At 30.1% G+C, this 16,694-nt stretch overlaps 1 long non-coding RNA gene and 1 pseudogene across 3 annotated transcripts; both read left to right on the top strand.

Moving 5' to 3' along the window:
• Positions 1-1,529: 1,529 nt before the first annotated feature.
• On the top strand, positions 1,530-12,342 carry LOC129907792 (mitochondrial import receptor subunit TOM70-like; annotated as a pseudogene).
• Positions 12,343-12,404: 62 nt separating this feature from the next.
• On the top strand, positions 12,405-15,843 carry LOC129907276 (uncharacterized). 3 transcript variants are annotated; one of them, XR_008770994.1, is made up of 4 exons: positions 12,405-15,198; positions 15,301-15,363; positions 15,423-15,529; positions 15,599-15,843. It is a non-coding gene; the product is annotated as an uncharacterized LOC129907276 (long non-coding RNA). The 3 variants fall into 3 exon arrangements; XR_008770995.1 differs by having other exon boundaries at positions 15,296-15,363; XR_008770993.1 differs by having other exon boundaries at positions 12,405-15,363.
• Positions 15,844-16,694: the final 851 nt, after the last annotated feature.

Below are 16,694 nucleotides of genomic sequence, written 5' to 3'. Positions count from 1 at the left end.
TGTGATGATTTTTTTTTTTTTGAAACGTGATGAGATGAAGGCTCAGGTAGAAGATGATTTTATATGTTTTTCCTGGATATTGCTTATTTAGGTTATAAGTGCAATTTTAGATGTTTTCCTGGATGTTTTCCGAGGATGAAAGTTTGGATGATTTTGATTGTGTGTTGTATTTTTTTTTGCTGTTAATTTTATTTGGTCCTTGCAGGATTTTTAAACAGGATCAAAAAAATAAAAATATGTACTTTTTTTTTTACACATTTAAATAAAATAAAGGTGCCAAGATGGAGATTTTGGGGGTGATTTTTTTTTGTTTGCTCAGGCTGCGAGTCAAATAGTTTTTTTTTCTGAATTTGGGCGATATTGTGCGGCTTAGCAAAAAGAGCACTTTTAGACTTTAAAAAGTCTGATTGGATGGTCGGGTTTTTAGTTTCGAATCGAATTCGATCGATTTTTACTCTGGAGCACCTGATTGAAAAATTACATTAATTTACATGTTCGTATCTAGGTACGTAGAGCGAGTAAACGAAAAATGTCTCACCTTTAATTTTAAGCAGTAATGTTTAATAAAACACAAAATTAATGTAGGTATGTAGGTGTTAATTAAAACAATTAGAATTTTCTCCACCTGGAGCACCTGGTAGAAAAAAAATCACGAGGGCAAGTATTAGGGTAAAATGTAAAGCCAACTCAATTAAAAAAATCTCACCTTTTTTAAAAATTGGGTATTGAGCACAAAAGTAGGTATTGTTTTTTTTTTTTTAAGATAACAACTATTTGTATTAAAAAAAAACTTGAAAAAAAACTTTAATTAAACTTAAAAAAAAAAACTTGAAATTGAAAAAAAAAAACACTTGTAAAAAAAACTTATTTTGTCTTTGACTCGGATATATGTACGTATGACGTGTAATGTACGAAAAAATCACCAAAAAAGGAAAGATTGTGATTTTCTTGGAACTATTTATACCCTTGAGTAGACTCACAGGTTCCCTCACACATCCACTCTCAAAACAATCATGGACGAAATATTTGGGTTTCCGTTTAGACATTTAATCAATGGTTTTTGACCACAAAAATACAAATAATATCTTAAAATTCATTTCTGAATTTTTCAAAAATATGTGTAATACCTATTTCTAATCATTTTTGGTCAAAATTCATCGATTTTAAGATTTTTTTTGATATTATATTTCAACGTATATGTGAATTTTTTTTTTGTAAAATTTCGAATTTCGAAAAATTTATAAGAAAATTTGTCCTTGAACATTAATTTTTGTTTTTTTTTTTTTGTTTTTCCCTTTTTTCTATATATTTTTGTTCTATAAGCTATAAGCTTTTATTACGACCAAGTTGATTCTAGGTGCCTCGTAGTCCAGTGGATAGAGATGCCGAACACATCTCAGACCCCCTGGTTCGAGTATCGGTGCGAGCACCAATGTCTTTTTTTCTTTTTTTGTATTTTTTATATTTTTTTAATTTTTTTTTCTTTCATAATTCTTTTTTTTTTTTTTTTAAACTACCTAATACAAAACAACTCTAAAAAAAAAAACAACCCTTAGCAGTTTTGGAGAGATGTAGAATATCCTGGAAAGATTTCATATAATACCAAGTCGAGCTTACTGATTGCTCCTACATGTATGCAACATTTTTTGTATTGATGTATATTTTTTTGCTTAGGTTCCACAAAGCTCAAATATACCTAACCACAGCTTCTCAAACTATTTAATATACATACACAGCACACATAGAACACTAACAATGACCAGCGATGTTCTAGTTCTAGTAACTATTCACATCTAAGGCACAAAAAAAATAAAGTTGACAAATGAGAGGTTTCCTACAATGTTGGTGAATTAAATACAGGGCAAATAAGGAATTCAAGAAACGAGAATTAACTCTTGTTGATATAGGTAATGCTGCGGTAAGTTAAGCTTGAATTTTTTTTTATTTATGAAAAACAGATGTTAATCATATAAAATCTCACAAAACATTAAAATCGTTTATTGTCAATTCCCACTAAAATACAGTTAAGTTAGACAATATTTTGGTATACATCACATCATACATCATTTCTTGTTTATGTAATTCCAGCTTCTATTAAAGATGTCTCGAGGAAACGTTGGCTCCACTGGCTTGTCTAGACTACAATTGGCTCTTATCATCGGAACCCCTGTAGTCATTGCCGTTGGCTACTATCTGTACAAAAAAAACAGAAAGTCCTCACTGGGCGATGATGGGAAACCCACTACATCCAAAAAGATCCCACTAAAAAGCCTAAAAGACCAGTCGATATCTCTTGACGTTACAGAAAGCGAAAAAGACGTCGAAAAGAAAAAGAAAGCCGAATTGGAAAGCGAAAAGCTATGGCCCTTAAAAGAGGCAACCAACTACAAGAACGAAGGAAATATGTGCTATCGCAAAGGCAAATACGACGAGGCAATATTGTTCTATGACTAAGCCATAGACAAATGTCCTCCACAGAATCAGAACGACTTGGCTATCTTTTATCAAAATCGAGCGGCTGCCCAGGAAATGTTTAAAAAGTGGTCGAAAGTAAAGGTATGCGAAAGCGTATTTCCTCCGGGCGAAAGCGAGCGAAGCGACAAATGATTTACTCGAGTGCCTTGACGATGTAACAGCGACTTGTATATTGGAAATGTTTCAAAATCAAAACACAATCTTGTATGCTGATAGAATTCTGAAGACAACTGGAAAAATCGATGCTGCCAAGGCTATTGTTACAAGAGTTCCAATTTTACCTTCGAAGAATTTTATTAAGACTTTCTTTAAATCGTTTGTTCAGGATCCATGTTTGGTGAAAGAAGTAAGTTTTTTTTTTAAATAGATTTTTTTAAATAGATTTGTTGTTTTATTGGTTTATGGTTTTTTCACAGGTTCCAAAGTCTGAAGATCCAAAAGGATATGTGCGAGCTAAAATGGCATTTAGTAGTGGTAACTTTGATGATGTTATTCCAGCGTGCACTGAAGAAATCGAATCAAGTGAATCGGAATCACAGTATAAATCTGAAGCTCTACTGATGAGAGGAACCTTTCATTTGTTGTCAGCCAACTTTGCCGATTCAAAGACAGACTTGGATGCCGTCATTAATAATGGTAAGGAATTATTAATCGAAAAAGTGGAGAAGATTAAAATCTTGTTTTCCTTTGGCTTTTTTGGTAAGGAATTTGTTGTTTTTGTTGTTTGTTTTTGTTGTTCTGGGGTAGCATCTGATCTAGTTAAAACAAAAAAGAAAAAAAATTCCTTCTAGGCTTTAAACCTAGTTACTTTTAATCTTTCTGTCATTGAAAATTATCATCCACTCTTAGATCATACGATTCCCATAAATGCCCATTTAAACTAGTTTTGTTTCATGATTCTTCAACACCAAAAAACCATTTCAAAAGGTGTTGTCATTATTAAAAAAACAATTCACAATCCTTTTTTACATAAAATCCTTTTTCTCATAAAATTAATTATAACATTAAATAACTATTTTTTTTTATGAGAGCTATAAAAAACTAACATTTTAAAAGTCCACAGTGGCACTCTTCTCATCCAAAAACGCCATGGTAAATAAATGGGGGCTTCAGTCTCAAAATACTCAGTGGCTCTACACAACACTAATCAAACCGATTCAAACATGCTTCATTTGAGAACTTAAATTGTAGAAGGCACTCGAAGGCAAAGCAACTAAATCTCCATATAACTGAAAATTAAGCTAAACAAAAGTGGTTAAAAATGCTTCGCTTACGAGCCCCATTACAACAAGCCTTAATGTTATTTAACAATATAATTTATTTTTTTAGGAAGTATTAACCTTCTCATTTAACATCCATAATAATTTAATATTGTTCACAATTTTTTAACATCCGTTTTAACTACCCCAAGTTCACACCTTATAACAGCAGCGATAAGCAAGCTGTACTTTTTTTATAGATTGACTTTGTATGGCTATTAGGAAATGAAAAAAATTGTAACCGTCTTACTTTTTTTTGGTTTAGGTTTGATGGGAGATTGTAGAATGTTGTTTAATCATTGGATTTAAAAAAAAAAACTGACTTTTATTTTTGACCTATGGTGGTGCCCACAGGGCACCAAAAAAAGATATCCGTATCTTCTCGGACAGCCAAGTATTAAATCTTTTGATTCTGTATCTACCAAATCTCTGATGGAGATGGCACAGCAGTTTAACATTCACATTTGCTGGGTGCCGGGTCATAGAAATATTTCAGGAGATTGCAGAGCTGATGAACTTGCCAAAAGTGGAACACTGATACCCTTATTATATCCCCATTGCTACGCATAAACTAATGCTACAAATAAAACAAACCTTTGGTGGAATAATATCACCACATTTATAGCGACTAAACAGATCTGGTCAGTACTGGATCTGAAGGGCTCTAATTTTTTAATATATAGTTTTATTACGGCTTGAAAATGTTCTACAACTCAGTAACGAATTTGATGACTATAACGCGTTTTTTCCGTTATTCCATTAAATAATTTATACAATTCATTTTTTTTACCCCCAGAATGTTTGTATCTGAAGTCTGAGAAGAGCACATTCACAATTCGTAATTATTTTTAACAATACCAGTACTTGTGGATCCTTCAGTGTTTGTTTTATTTCTTAAGAGTGGGTGTCCCCGAATGACGAACTCAGACTTCATATAAATGAGTTTGTGTGTATTAGTGACCTTTCTTCGCCATACATCTCTCACGTTCAACGTCAACGTCATCTAAACTCAGTTCTCTCTCGGTATCTTTATTTGCATTCTCTTTCCCTTTCTAGAGAACCAAAGTCATAAAATTAAAGTCTATTTAGGTAGAAAAAACAAATCAGCATCAAGGAAATAGCAAAAAAAAGGGTTGCAAGCCTTGCAAGTGTATATTGCGGTTTTGCTTTGCGCAACCGAATTCACTTGTGTTTTCGTTTTCCGTTGGTTTTACTCTATGTGCAAGAGTCATGGTAGGTATATTTATGAAGAAAAAAATGGTATGATATTCAGTGTTGAATTTTTCTATCTTTCTGCGCATCTATGTATGTACCTACATCACTTGGTATTCTATATACTTTTGCAAGTATTCGTAGGCGCAGGAATCTGATCGACTTTTTTTTTCTTTGTTATAGTATTCAGTGATGATATTTATTTTAGTAGTTTAAAAACAAATTTTTTCAACATTTTTTTTTGGCAAATAAAACGTTTATTTTTTAAAACTATTAGGTACATATTTGTTTATTTATTTGAATGTTTTTAACTTTTTCTTTCGAATTTGTACATAGATTTATATATTATATTATTAATTGATATTATTGTTATTCATATACAGGGTGTCCCAAAAGTAATGGATCAAACGAAATATGCAGATAGGCCAACTTTAGGGCTCTCAGAATTTGGTAACTTGTTCATCCCAAATCCTTACGGTTTTCAATTTAATGCTGTTTTAGTGAATTATTGAAAAATCTCGACTTTGCAACAGTATTTTGCTTCCTCCGGTCATAATTGATTTTTGTTTTTTACAATTCTTTCACTAAAACACTGCCTAATAATAAGAAATAATTATTATTTAATCAAAATATTTTTTATTGCATACGCCATTTTGCTGCAAATTATGTAACAGTTCCATGTTTTATAAAAACTCAATGTCTTACTTTTATTTGAGAGGAACATCCCGAAAAAAAATTGTATGGTGTGATACTGGTTTATTATTTTAAAAACTTGCCGTGTTATTGCACTTTTCAAAAATGTAAACATAACAAATTCCTTATAACTAAAAAAACAAAAAACAATTTAAATGTTAGACTGCTTTAGATATAATATTACTGAATATTGAAAATTAATTTGAAGGTATGGAACGAAAAAAGAAAATAGTGTTACAGATTTAGAAAAATACACGTAGTTTTGAAAAGTAATAATATTCTAATAGAAAGTAGATCGTTTGCTGTTATATTACGTATTCCATACCCTCATACTTCTTGGAATCCGTGGATCACATAATTCCAATAAAAAATGATTATTATAAAAATTTAGTAGTTTGTTTTTTATTTTGTCCTCCCAAAATGAGTCGTCTTCTTGTATTTTTATATAAACAAAATCGCATGATGTCCATACACCAAAAAAACAATGGGATCGTTTTGTAATGTGCAGTTGTCCTTGCACTTGATAAAAATAATCGTCGTTTTTTTTAGTACAAAAGTATCTCCGCTTTTCTGAAGATATTTTAGTTTTTTCTTTTCAACTGCATCGCTTATAGTCAAGTTTTTGACTGATGATGGGCATTTGACTTCACAGATGCCATCTTCGCCTACTAAGCGAAGTTTTTGACTGGTCATATTTCTCATAAGTTTGTTTTGAAAAATTATACAAATGAGGTAATTGAGAAGCAGAATAGTTGTGCGCGATTTCACAGAAAAAGACAATTTCATCTATAAAGTCAAATTCGAAAATTTAGATTTTTGTATTATAATGCGAATAACATTACAGACTGCCTGTCTTTCCAAATTTTGTTTTCATAGAAAAAAATATATCCATACAGTTGCTCAGAAGAATACCTAACATGCAACATCAATTGAAAGAGATAAATAAACCAGTTAAAAAAAAAAAAAAAACAAGAATACAAAAAAAAACTCGTTTATCCTATTCCATATACCTACCACGCAACACCAGATACCATACATTGCAAACGTGCGAGAGATCCATTTCCTGTATCCTCTCATTTTCGCGAAAAAAATACAACAACACTTTGCATGCACTTAGCCTGGCGCCAATCCTTTTTTATGGAAAAACCTATGTACAAACAATATGTAGAATGCAGATACCTAAGTTCATCTTATTCTTTATACCACCAAACAACCACTCGACAGAGCGAGTGCGAGAGATCATGTAGAAACAAAAAAGAAGATAATAAAGAGAGAGATACAACTAGCGCCAGCGGAGTTTGTTTGAACTACAAATTCCAATACATACGCATTCCATGAATTTCTGAGGAAAAAAATGGAAAGTAGACTCTTTTTCAAAAATTAATTGTAAGAAAACTATTATAGCAATTCTTATTTTCTAACTTGATATTGATAGAAAAAATAATGAAAAAAAATAAAAAAAATATAACAAAAAATCTAAAAATTCTGGTTTCATAGTACAGTTTATTGTTTTTGGGACTACTTAAAAAGCGATTGGAGGGTTACAAAATAATATTTTCCAACAAAATATAGTTTTACTCCATAGTCCATAAACTAAGCTTTTAAATAAAATAAAAATCAAAATCATACTTTGAAAAACAAAGAAATTAAACCACTTTTTTTGTTAAAAAGTTAAGAAAAAATGACTTTTTAGTATTTTCTTGTTGTTTAAGACCTTAAAACTTAATATAAATTTCTTAAACTAATCAATGTGTTAGTATTTGAGTTGAGGTACTTATTTCTTTTTATTTCGATGAATTTTATCAATAATTGCAGAAGTTATACATGTTCAAACATTGTAACATAAGGAAAAATAGCTTCAGTTTCGATTAATCTTTTTCTATGAAAAATACATTTTTAGTTTTTCAAAATAGTTTTACTCCGTAGTTTGATTCAACCTCAATCCAAAATAGAAATAAAAAAAATGAAAATTTTAGTCTAACTAAGAAACAAACCAATGTCTTTCAGGTCGTTCTAAAAGAACGAAAATTTTATCATGTTTTGTTCTCTCTTAATTACAAGTGCACAAATTTGGAAATTGTGGGGATGAAGATATTTAGCCTTGTTTATTATCTAAATAATAAAATTTATTTCATTCAATTATCTTTAAAAATGTAAAAGTTATTTACCGATTTGTAAACGATAACCCGATTTTTACGTGGTCCACTCAGCCTTAAGGTGTTTTCGCCAAAATTTAGCGATTTTAATCCATCCATGTTTTTCAAAATGGTAGTATGATTATTAAATTAGACTTAGGAAAGTCCAGTTATTTGTTTTAATGGTAAATTTCCTCAAAATCCACAAAAACATAAAAGATAACAACGGTGTACCTATTCTGATGAAGAAAAAAATAAGTTAATTTTTCCTCGAAAAATACTTTACAAGAAAAACAATTTTGAAATAATTTTAGTCGTTGCTTTTTCTAACATCTTAAACTATAAAAAAACAATAAAACCTTGTTAGGTCACGCACCAATATTGGGGACAAACGGTTAATGAACATTTGAAAAGTTGTGTACCTATTCTGATGAAAAGGAGTGTAGTGTTGATTTTATAACTCAATATAGTTTTTCTAACAAGGGACCCAAGTGACAACTTTTTAGGTATTAAATAGTATTTTGGCCCATAGGTATAACATACATATAATATATATATCCATTTATCCATTGAATAATTACAAATAGAAGTGGACACCCAGGGAAACTTCCGCTGTAAAATTATAGGCGCTAGTATCGTGCGTTGAATTAAAAAAGCAAATCCAACAATCCAAAAGCAAATCCAGCAATCCAAAAGCAAATCCAAATCCTAAACCGCTTATACATGTAGATAAAAGTTTACTTATTTCAAAAAGTGTAGATAGCCTAGAGGATTAGGTGAATGTCTGGCAAGTTTACCTGCCTAGGTTCGAATCTGACGGGAAATTGAGATTGTTTTTTTTTTTTTTATTTTTTTTTACATTACTAGAATAAAAATTAATTAAATTTGTCAAAAAAATCTTAGCACTGTGGATTGCTTACCGATTTTAAAATAATTTTTTTTAATTCAAAATCGTTGAGAAAAACGTATTGGTTTTTTTTTATTGATTGATAATAAGAATTTTTAAAATTAGACGGATGTCTGTAAAACAAGAAGCTAAGCTTAAAAATAAAAATAATTTTCATGATTTTTTTCATTTGTTTATGTAGTACCTAATGGTACGTTAGTCTTATTGTAAAATTTATCTAATATTTTAAAAAAGAATTCCAAATAAAATATTAAGAGGGGTTTGTATGTGGGAGTATAAGAAAAAATATATAACATTAAAGGTAGTTTCCTTTAACTAAGGCAATAAAAACAGTGTGTTATCAAATACAACCACAATTATTTATTATGCATAGATAAATATATAAAAGCTTAACAAATAACAGGTACTTAGGTAATACATATATATAATCACAGAGTTGAAATGTTGGAAGTTATGTCTTTATTAAATTTTATTGAAATTTTTTTAATATCTAAGTGCAAAGTTTAAAATGTAGTTTTTTTCAATATTTCTACAAATTCAACATTAGGTTTTCCAAATCAATTAAAACTCTGGTGTGAAAGCGCACTAATGGAAAGTTTAGATAAATACAAAATCATTATGTAGTGCACATATCCATACTTAAAAAATAATTTCCACGTACATACAAAAAAATGTTATATAAATTGGATATGCTTTTTAGTTTATTTATAATGATGGACGACTTTTAGTTTAGTTAAAACAGAGGACTTTTAGTTTAGTTAAAACAGAGGACTTTTAGTTTAGTTAAAACAGAGGACTTTTAGTTTAGTTAAAACAGAGGACTTTTAGTTTAGTTAAAACGAAGTTTTGTTACAACAGCAAACTTTGAGTTTAGTTTACTTATTAAAGAAAAAGATATTCATGCTGGTACATAATGTACGTAGTATAACACTATATATATGCATTAAAATAATAATTTAAACATAGATATGTATATAAAATTAAAAAAAAATTTAGTTATTGAAGATATATGTTACACCCAATTTTTGAACTTGTAGTTTCAATTTTGGTTATTTTATTTCAAACATAAAGATTACAAACGCAATTAATGAAAAAAATGAAAAAAAATAGGACGTTTTGACTCTAAATATGTCTCAAAATATCTAATTTTTTTTACCAAATTTCATTAGGGTGACCCATCGTTTTTGTTTTCACTCAAAAAAACACCTAAATAACCATGATATTTTTATAGACACTTTATATTCTTGTTTCTTATCTTAAAAGTAACATAATTGCTAAATTTCAATAGGGTACCACTAATATTACTCTAGTATTACACACTTTTTCAAATATACCCATATTTTCTTTACTTCCAAAAAAAACACCCTTTCACATAAAAAAATTTATAGACTTACATTATTCGTAATTTCCATTGGAAAGAGAACATATTTAATGAATTTCGTAAGGGTACCATTTATACCATTGATTTTATCAGAGTTATCGCGGATTTTTCCCTATTTCCTAAAAAAAACACCCTTTAACCTAAAATATTTGTATAGACTGTTCGGGTTTTTGGTTTCTGTTATAAATGAAACATTTTTACCAATTGTGTAACAATTTTTCCCTAGTTTTTGTGGTACTAATTCCGAATTTGATTATTTCTTAAAAAAAAAAACACAAAAAACACACACTCAAGATAATTTTGAACACTTTATAGATTCTTAATTCTTATACCAACCAAAACATTTACATCAAGTTTTAAAAATTAATAAATTTAAGTCAGCTTTTATGTTACCTTCCTGACACACAACTTAACCCATCAAAAAAACATCCTTTCACCAAAAATAATTTTAAGAACTTTATGAATCCTCTGTCCCTGCTTTACCTTAACCTTACCTTTACCTTTCCCGAATTTCATCAGTGTAGCATGTTTTTTACATGGATTTTGGTTATATTTTACCTGTTAAAGTCAAAAAACAAGCACCCTTGTTTTTAATCGGCGATATTTTTTCTTAAAGCAATCGTATTGACTTTATTTTTATGTCATTAGATTCAGCATCAAAAAATACCTTGAATACATGTGTCATATGATGATATTCTACTAACAATTTTGTTCAGTGTATTTTTGACCTTCACCCCCTCCCTCTTGTCCGCGAAAAAACACCCTTCTACCCAACTTTTTTGTATAGACTTTTTTTGTACTTAGTTCTTATCCCAAAAGCAAACTTTTTTCCAAGTTCATTAGTGTAACAATTTTTTTTTTATTTCTTGATTTAATGTACCTACTATTTTATCTGTACTATAAGACAATTTAAATTTATTTTTTATTAAACAAAAAAATGTAAAAAAAAGAACAATTTCATTTCATACCGGTATTCGAACTCAGGCCGGTAGGAGCAAAAGGCATCTCCTTTCTCCTCTAGACTAATATGACTTTTCAATAAACGAAAACTTATATCAATATAAACTCTTTGAAATGTATAATAATAATATATTAATTTTTTTATGAACGAATGATAGTTGAGGCGCAAACCTGTAGTTCATCTATCTTCCGGTACGTTATGGTCGCATGAGTAATCTGCGGTGTCACTTCTATTTGTAATTATTCAATGATTTATCATTGGTGTGGAATGATAAATCTATATAATATCAACTCAAAAAACTTCTTGCAGCACGATTTGTACGTTAGATGATTAAAATATTCACACTTTAAAAAATTTGTGAACTTTTCTAACGCAAAAAAATGGTAAATAAGACAAAATCTCTAATTAAATGTTGTTTTGATTTAAAACAATACCTGGACATCAAATTTTCCACCTCCATGATTTGGACCCATATACAAATAGTTCCAATTTAATTGCTTCTCTTCTAGCCATGTGTCGTGTTCTGTTGTCATCCGAGTTTGAGATTTGGCGATGCGGTCCACTTTATTGAAATGTGGGGTTCAAATCCGAATAATTCAATCATTTTTACAGGTACTATGATGAATGCTTTTTGGATCTTCCAATATTTTAATTGATTTGTATTTATTTTTTTTAGAACCTGACTTCCCATATCTTCAAGTGCTGGCTCCTTTCCAACCCTTGTCCATGAAGGCATTCTATTATTGTCCCATCGATACGTCACTGAACTATCAACAAGCAAACAAGCTGATTAAGGAACTAAAACCTAGTGTCTTAGTTATTCTTGAAAACCACAACTTTATATTGAACAACCGGTAATACTCATATTGAAAGGTCATATAAATTCTTCTAATTGCTTCATTTTTAGGACAAGAAAATCATCACTTTCAAATGTGGCGAAATCATTCGATTGCCACTCAAACGAAAAATGGACCGAGTCTATCTTACATCTAAATTAGCATCAAAAATTGTTCCTCGTGAAATAACTCCCGGTGTGACAATATCCACATTAAGGGGGGGTTTAATGGAAGATGGTTGACTAATTGTTGTATAACTTTTGCAGTTTATAAGATAATCTTATTGCCTTTTTTGAAAAGGCAATAAACGTATGCACATTTTTGCATCATTTAAATTTTAGAAACATTTCTTTGGCGATTTTTATAAGACTCGAAATTGATTTTTTTTCCTGCAAATTTATATTGAATCAGAATTTTGGTTGGGGCACCGTTGTTTATAAACTTTTTATTTTTTTATTTGTTTTTGTTTTATAATGATCAAATGTGTTTTCATGCAGTAGGCGCAACAGATTTTTTTTTTTTTTTATTAGAAAAAAAGCTTCGTCAATATGTTGTAATTTCATGTTTTTTTTACTCACTCTTCTTAGAATAACTTTACCATTTATTGGTGCTTTTAGATGAAACAAAAAGAAAATTGTAAAGTGGAATAAGGAGAATCCAAAATAAATTTAATTTGAAGTTAGTTTGAACGGTTAATTTGAAGGAAAAGTGTCAAAATGCACTTTTTTAGCATTTTAGTCGTGGGGCAAAGCGTGATTATTTTTTAAAATATTTTTGTTTTTTTTAATAAAAAGTTAATAAAGTTTTTCATGCAGCCCGTTTGCCAAAAAAAAAATATTTTTTTTATTTACCCACTAAAAATTTGATTTTAATAAACCAATATTTGCATTCTGTTTTTGAGAAAGGGGCAGTCAAAGCATCCACAATTTATTTTTATTATTTTTTTTCATTATATTTCAAATCAGTTTCAAAAAAAATATATATGTTTTTCTCACAGTATTTTTAATATAAATTGTTGAAAAAGTGTCTATTTTAGCTTTTTTTACTTTGAAAATTCCATTAATCACGCACACATACAAATTTAGTTCAAAAGAATGCCACACATAAGCTGGCTCTGATGAACTCTTTCTTTCTGTTCTTTTCTATTTATTGAAAAAAACTTGCTCTTGCGCTCTCATTTTCTCGTTATATTTTGTTTGTTTTTTTTTTTTGTTTCCTATTTCCTCACTCAGGCAGGCAGAAATCATTCATGAAATTATGAAAATGCTGCAGAGAGTAGGTAGATAGTAGCAGGGTTGAAAAATCGTCTTTGAGCATTGTATCGAAAGTGAAATAAAAAGTGTATCGAATTGTACTTTTTAAATCTTTCAAATTTTATTAAAAAACAATTCGAAAAATTTATTTTAAATGAACGAAAAACTTTAAGATAAACCAAAAAACTAAATTCATTTTTTTTTTCAAAAAAATCGAAAAAACTTTTGAGGTCATTTTTGATTTTGATCTTTGTTACTGTGTTCCTATTTACCGTTTACAACTGCAAAACACTGATGTTTCATTACAACTCAAAATATGCAGAATTATTGCAGGTGTATTGAACTTCGAAATATAGGCTTTAATCTTATCGTAAATGGCTATGACAATTGAGGTGAATTTATAACAAAAAAAAAAAAAATTAAAAAACCTAACCTTTGCCAATTTTTTTTTAATAAATCTCACATGTAAACAAAAAAGTAATGTCCTGAAAAGAAAATTGTGTTTCTTTGAAGAAAATTAAATAAAGACTTTAAATTCCCCCTTGACCGTTCAATGTTCTATTCAAATCAAACGTGTATTTGACTAATATTGCAGTTTTAACAATATCTTAGAAGAATTGAAAAGAAAAAATTGATCCAGAATACCTTTTACATTGATATTAGCGGAAAGACAGAACTGTATCGAATTTAGTAATAGTGTATTTGTGTACTTTAGCCAAGCCAAGTGTATCGAAAAAAGGACAATCGTATTGACTTTTGCAACCCAGGATAGTAGATATTTTTTGCAAGATCATTATCTTTGGTTTTCAAAAAGTGTTGTTTTGTTCTTGTTGACTCTTGGGTTTTCCTAACAATTCATTTCGTGTTTATAACATCGCACTCGCGGGTGCGAGTTGACATTTTTGGGTTTTTTGTTCTGTTCTTTGCATTGTGTAAAGGATTAGATATGTGGGTACATTGGTAAATATGCACTTGTTTGTGTGTAAAAATGTATATTGACATTTGACATGTACACAATGATTGATTTGCATATTTAGGTTGATTTCTGGGTTGTTTTATTTATTATACTACACTCGCGCTTGATGCGTGCGGGGTAATATAATATAAATACATATATGTCCTTTTTTTTATTGTCTTTGTTTATATGTTGCGGATTCGGTTTTTTTTTTTTTGTAGGTTACCACAGAGAATTTTTGCCATTTTAGGTATAATAGTTATATTTGCGCGGGGGAATGGGTAAAGGAGTATATAAGTGTATTTGTGGTTAGAATAGTTTTGCAATGGGCTTTCAATTCAGTGTCTTCTTTGTTTGTGAATGAAGAAGAAGCTTTTTATGTTTTGATCTAGTTTTCTGAAGTAAGACTCCAATTGAAACGAAAAAAGTAGTATGTAGATGCCTATCTGATTTCATAAATAAAATATCAGTTTAAAAAAACAGATCATTTTTTCCAAAGTGTTGAGCTTGAAAATTATTTTTGAAAACTTCAATTAACTTTGATTACATAGTTGAAAATTATTATCAAGGTTGAAAAAAAGTAACTTATAAGTTTTAAATGCTGCCTTATTTTTGTTTTCTAATAATGTAGGAATAGGTAAATAAAAAACAAAATCGATTCAATTACGAACTGAGTTCATTGCATTGGTTACTCTAAAAAAAATCTTTATTAAAAAGGTGTTAAAAGTAAATTGGATTGATATACCTACATATGTGCATAAACATAATTAGGTAATAATCTTGGTTTGTTTGGTCTATCCAAATTCATACAGCTATATTTATTCAAGGCTTAATTTTATACACAGTCATAATCATAACTATCAATTTATTCTCGGCTAAATATTTAGTGCAATCAGCACGAGGCCTTATCCTTCAAGCAAGAAAACTGAGTTCAACAAAGAAACTCCGACCTCAGACCGCGAAAATCGGGGTTGCACTCACACACTTGCAACTTTTTGTGTATGAACACAAAAGTCGAACGAGAATCGTGGTGAAAAAGTGCGAAAAGGAAAACACTATATGATAGAGACAAGTGCAACCCCATTTTACAAAAGAACAACACGTCGAAATTAATAAAACAATAAAAAAAAAGTAAGTAAGCGAAGCGAAAGTGGAAGCGAAAGTAATAATTCAAAGAAATTTTATATAAAAAAATAAAAAATACTATCATCTCATCTCCAAAAAAAAGAGCAGCTGTAGAGGGTGGCCGAGGTTTGGGACCAGATTTTGAAAAAAGAAGATGTTTCGCGAATGAAGGTAAGTCCTTTGAAATGGTCAAGCTGACCATAAATAAATAATTTTCAAAACTTTTTCAGACGCTAAAGTTGATGTTGAAACTCTGGCCTGTCAGTGGGAAGGAATAAGAAGCGCCTGAAGGTTGGTGGAATTCGCAAGACGCATTCCTGGATTCGGGAGTTACGATGTAAGCTGCGATTTTATTTATTTTCTCAATACCTTTCCAAAATAAGATTACTAAACAAATATTTAGCAGGATATCGCCTTTGAAAATGACGAATAGGGTCTTATGTACGCAGAGCTAGCAACTAGTATGGAAGGATTCTTAAATATTACGGTCAATGCATCTACTCTCCAAGTTCATGCTAGAAAGCTCCGAGAGAATTTGGACATCCATAGCAACTCAAACTACAGCAGCAACAACAAATGAAAATAAATGAAATGTATTTTATTGTATTTATTGTAATTTCTTTTGCTACAAAAACATTAAATTAAAAAAAAAAAAAAAATTCAGTGAAGAAAATTAATAAACAGGGATTTTTTAGGTTAGAAATGTCAAATATATTCGATACTCGAGTATCGATCGATGTCTCAATGCCGGACGTCATACGTTCCGACTTCGCCTCCGTTTTCTCGGAATAGAGATTTTCACCACACTAATACTTATGCAATCGACTTCGCGGTGATTATAATTTCCATACTAATTTGAGCCGCCTTCGGACCAGTTTCTGATTCGAAGTCGGACTCAGCGGAGCAGATTCGGACCGAGGTCAGACCTGTTTGCTTGAAGGGTAGTTTCAAAAAATCAGTTCAGGAGACACTTTTTGCGGCATTCTCCATGATCATAATGTCATACAAGATTTATCTCGAGTCCATCCTCAAACAACATACACATATGAACCTAAACATTCTATATATTGTATGTACATGCATTTTCATGTCAGCGCGAGTGCTAGACAAAAAATTTCTCAACGAAGAACAACTCAAAAGTAAGCAAGAAACCTGAAAATCAATCCTTCTGCGCATCTACCTACTCATATTTTTATACACACTACACAAAGGATACTGTCAAGTACATACTTGACAAAGGATACTGTCAAGTACATACTTGACAGTATCCTTTGTGTAGTGTGTATAAAAATATGAGTAAGTAGATGCGCAGAAGGATTGATTTTCAGGTTTCTTGCTTACTTTTGAGTTGTTCTTCGTTGAGAAATTTTTTGTCTAGCACTCGCGCTGACATGAAAATGTATGTACATACAATATATAGAATGTTTAGGTTCATATGTGTATGTTGTTTGAGGATGGACTCGAGATAAATCTTGTATGACATTATGATCATGGAGAATGCC

The sequence above is a fragment of the Episyrphus balteatus genome, chromosome 1 (assembly GCF_945859705.1).
Source record: "Episyrphus balteatus chromosome 1, idEpiBalt1.1, whole genome shotgun sequence".
In the NCBI taxonomy this organism is placed as follows: domain Eukaryota; kingdom Metazoa; phylum Arthropoda; class Insecta; order Diptera; family Syrphidae; genus Episyrphus; species Episyrphus balteatus.
The sequence above is the reverse complement of the archived record's forward strand: the minus strand, read 5'-3'. Positions and strand labels throughout refer to the sequence as shown.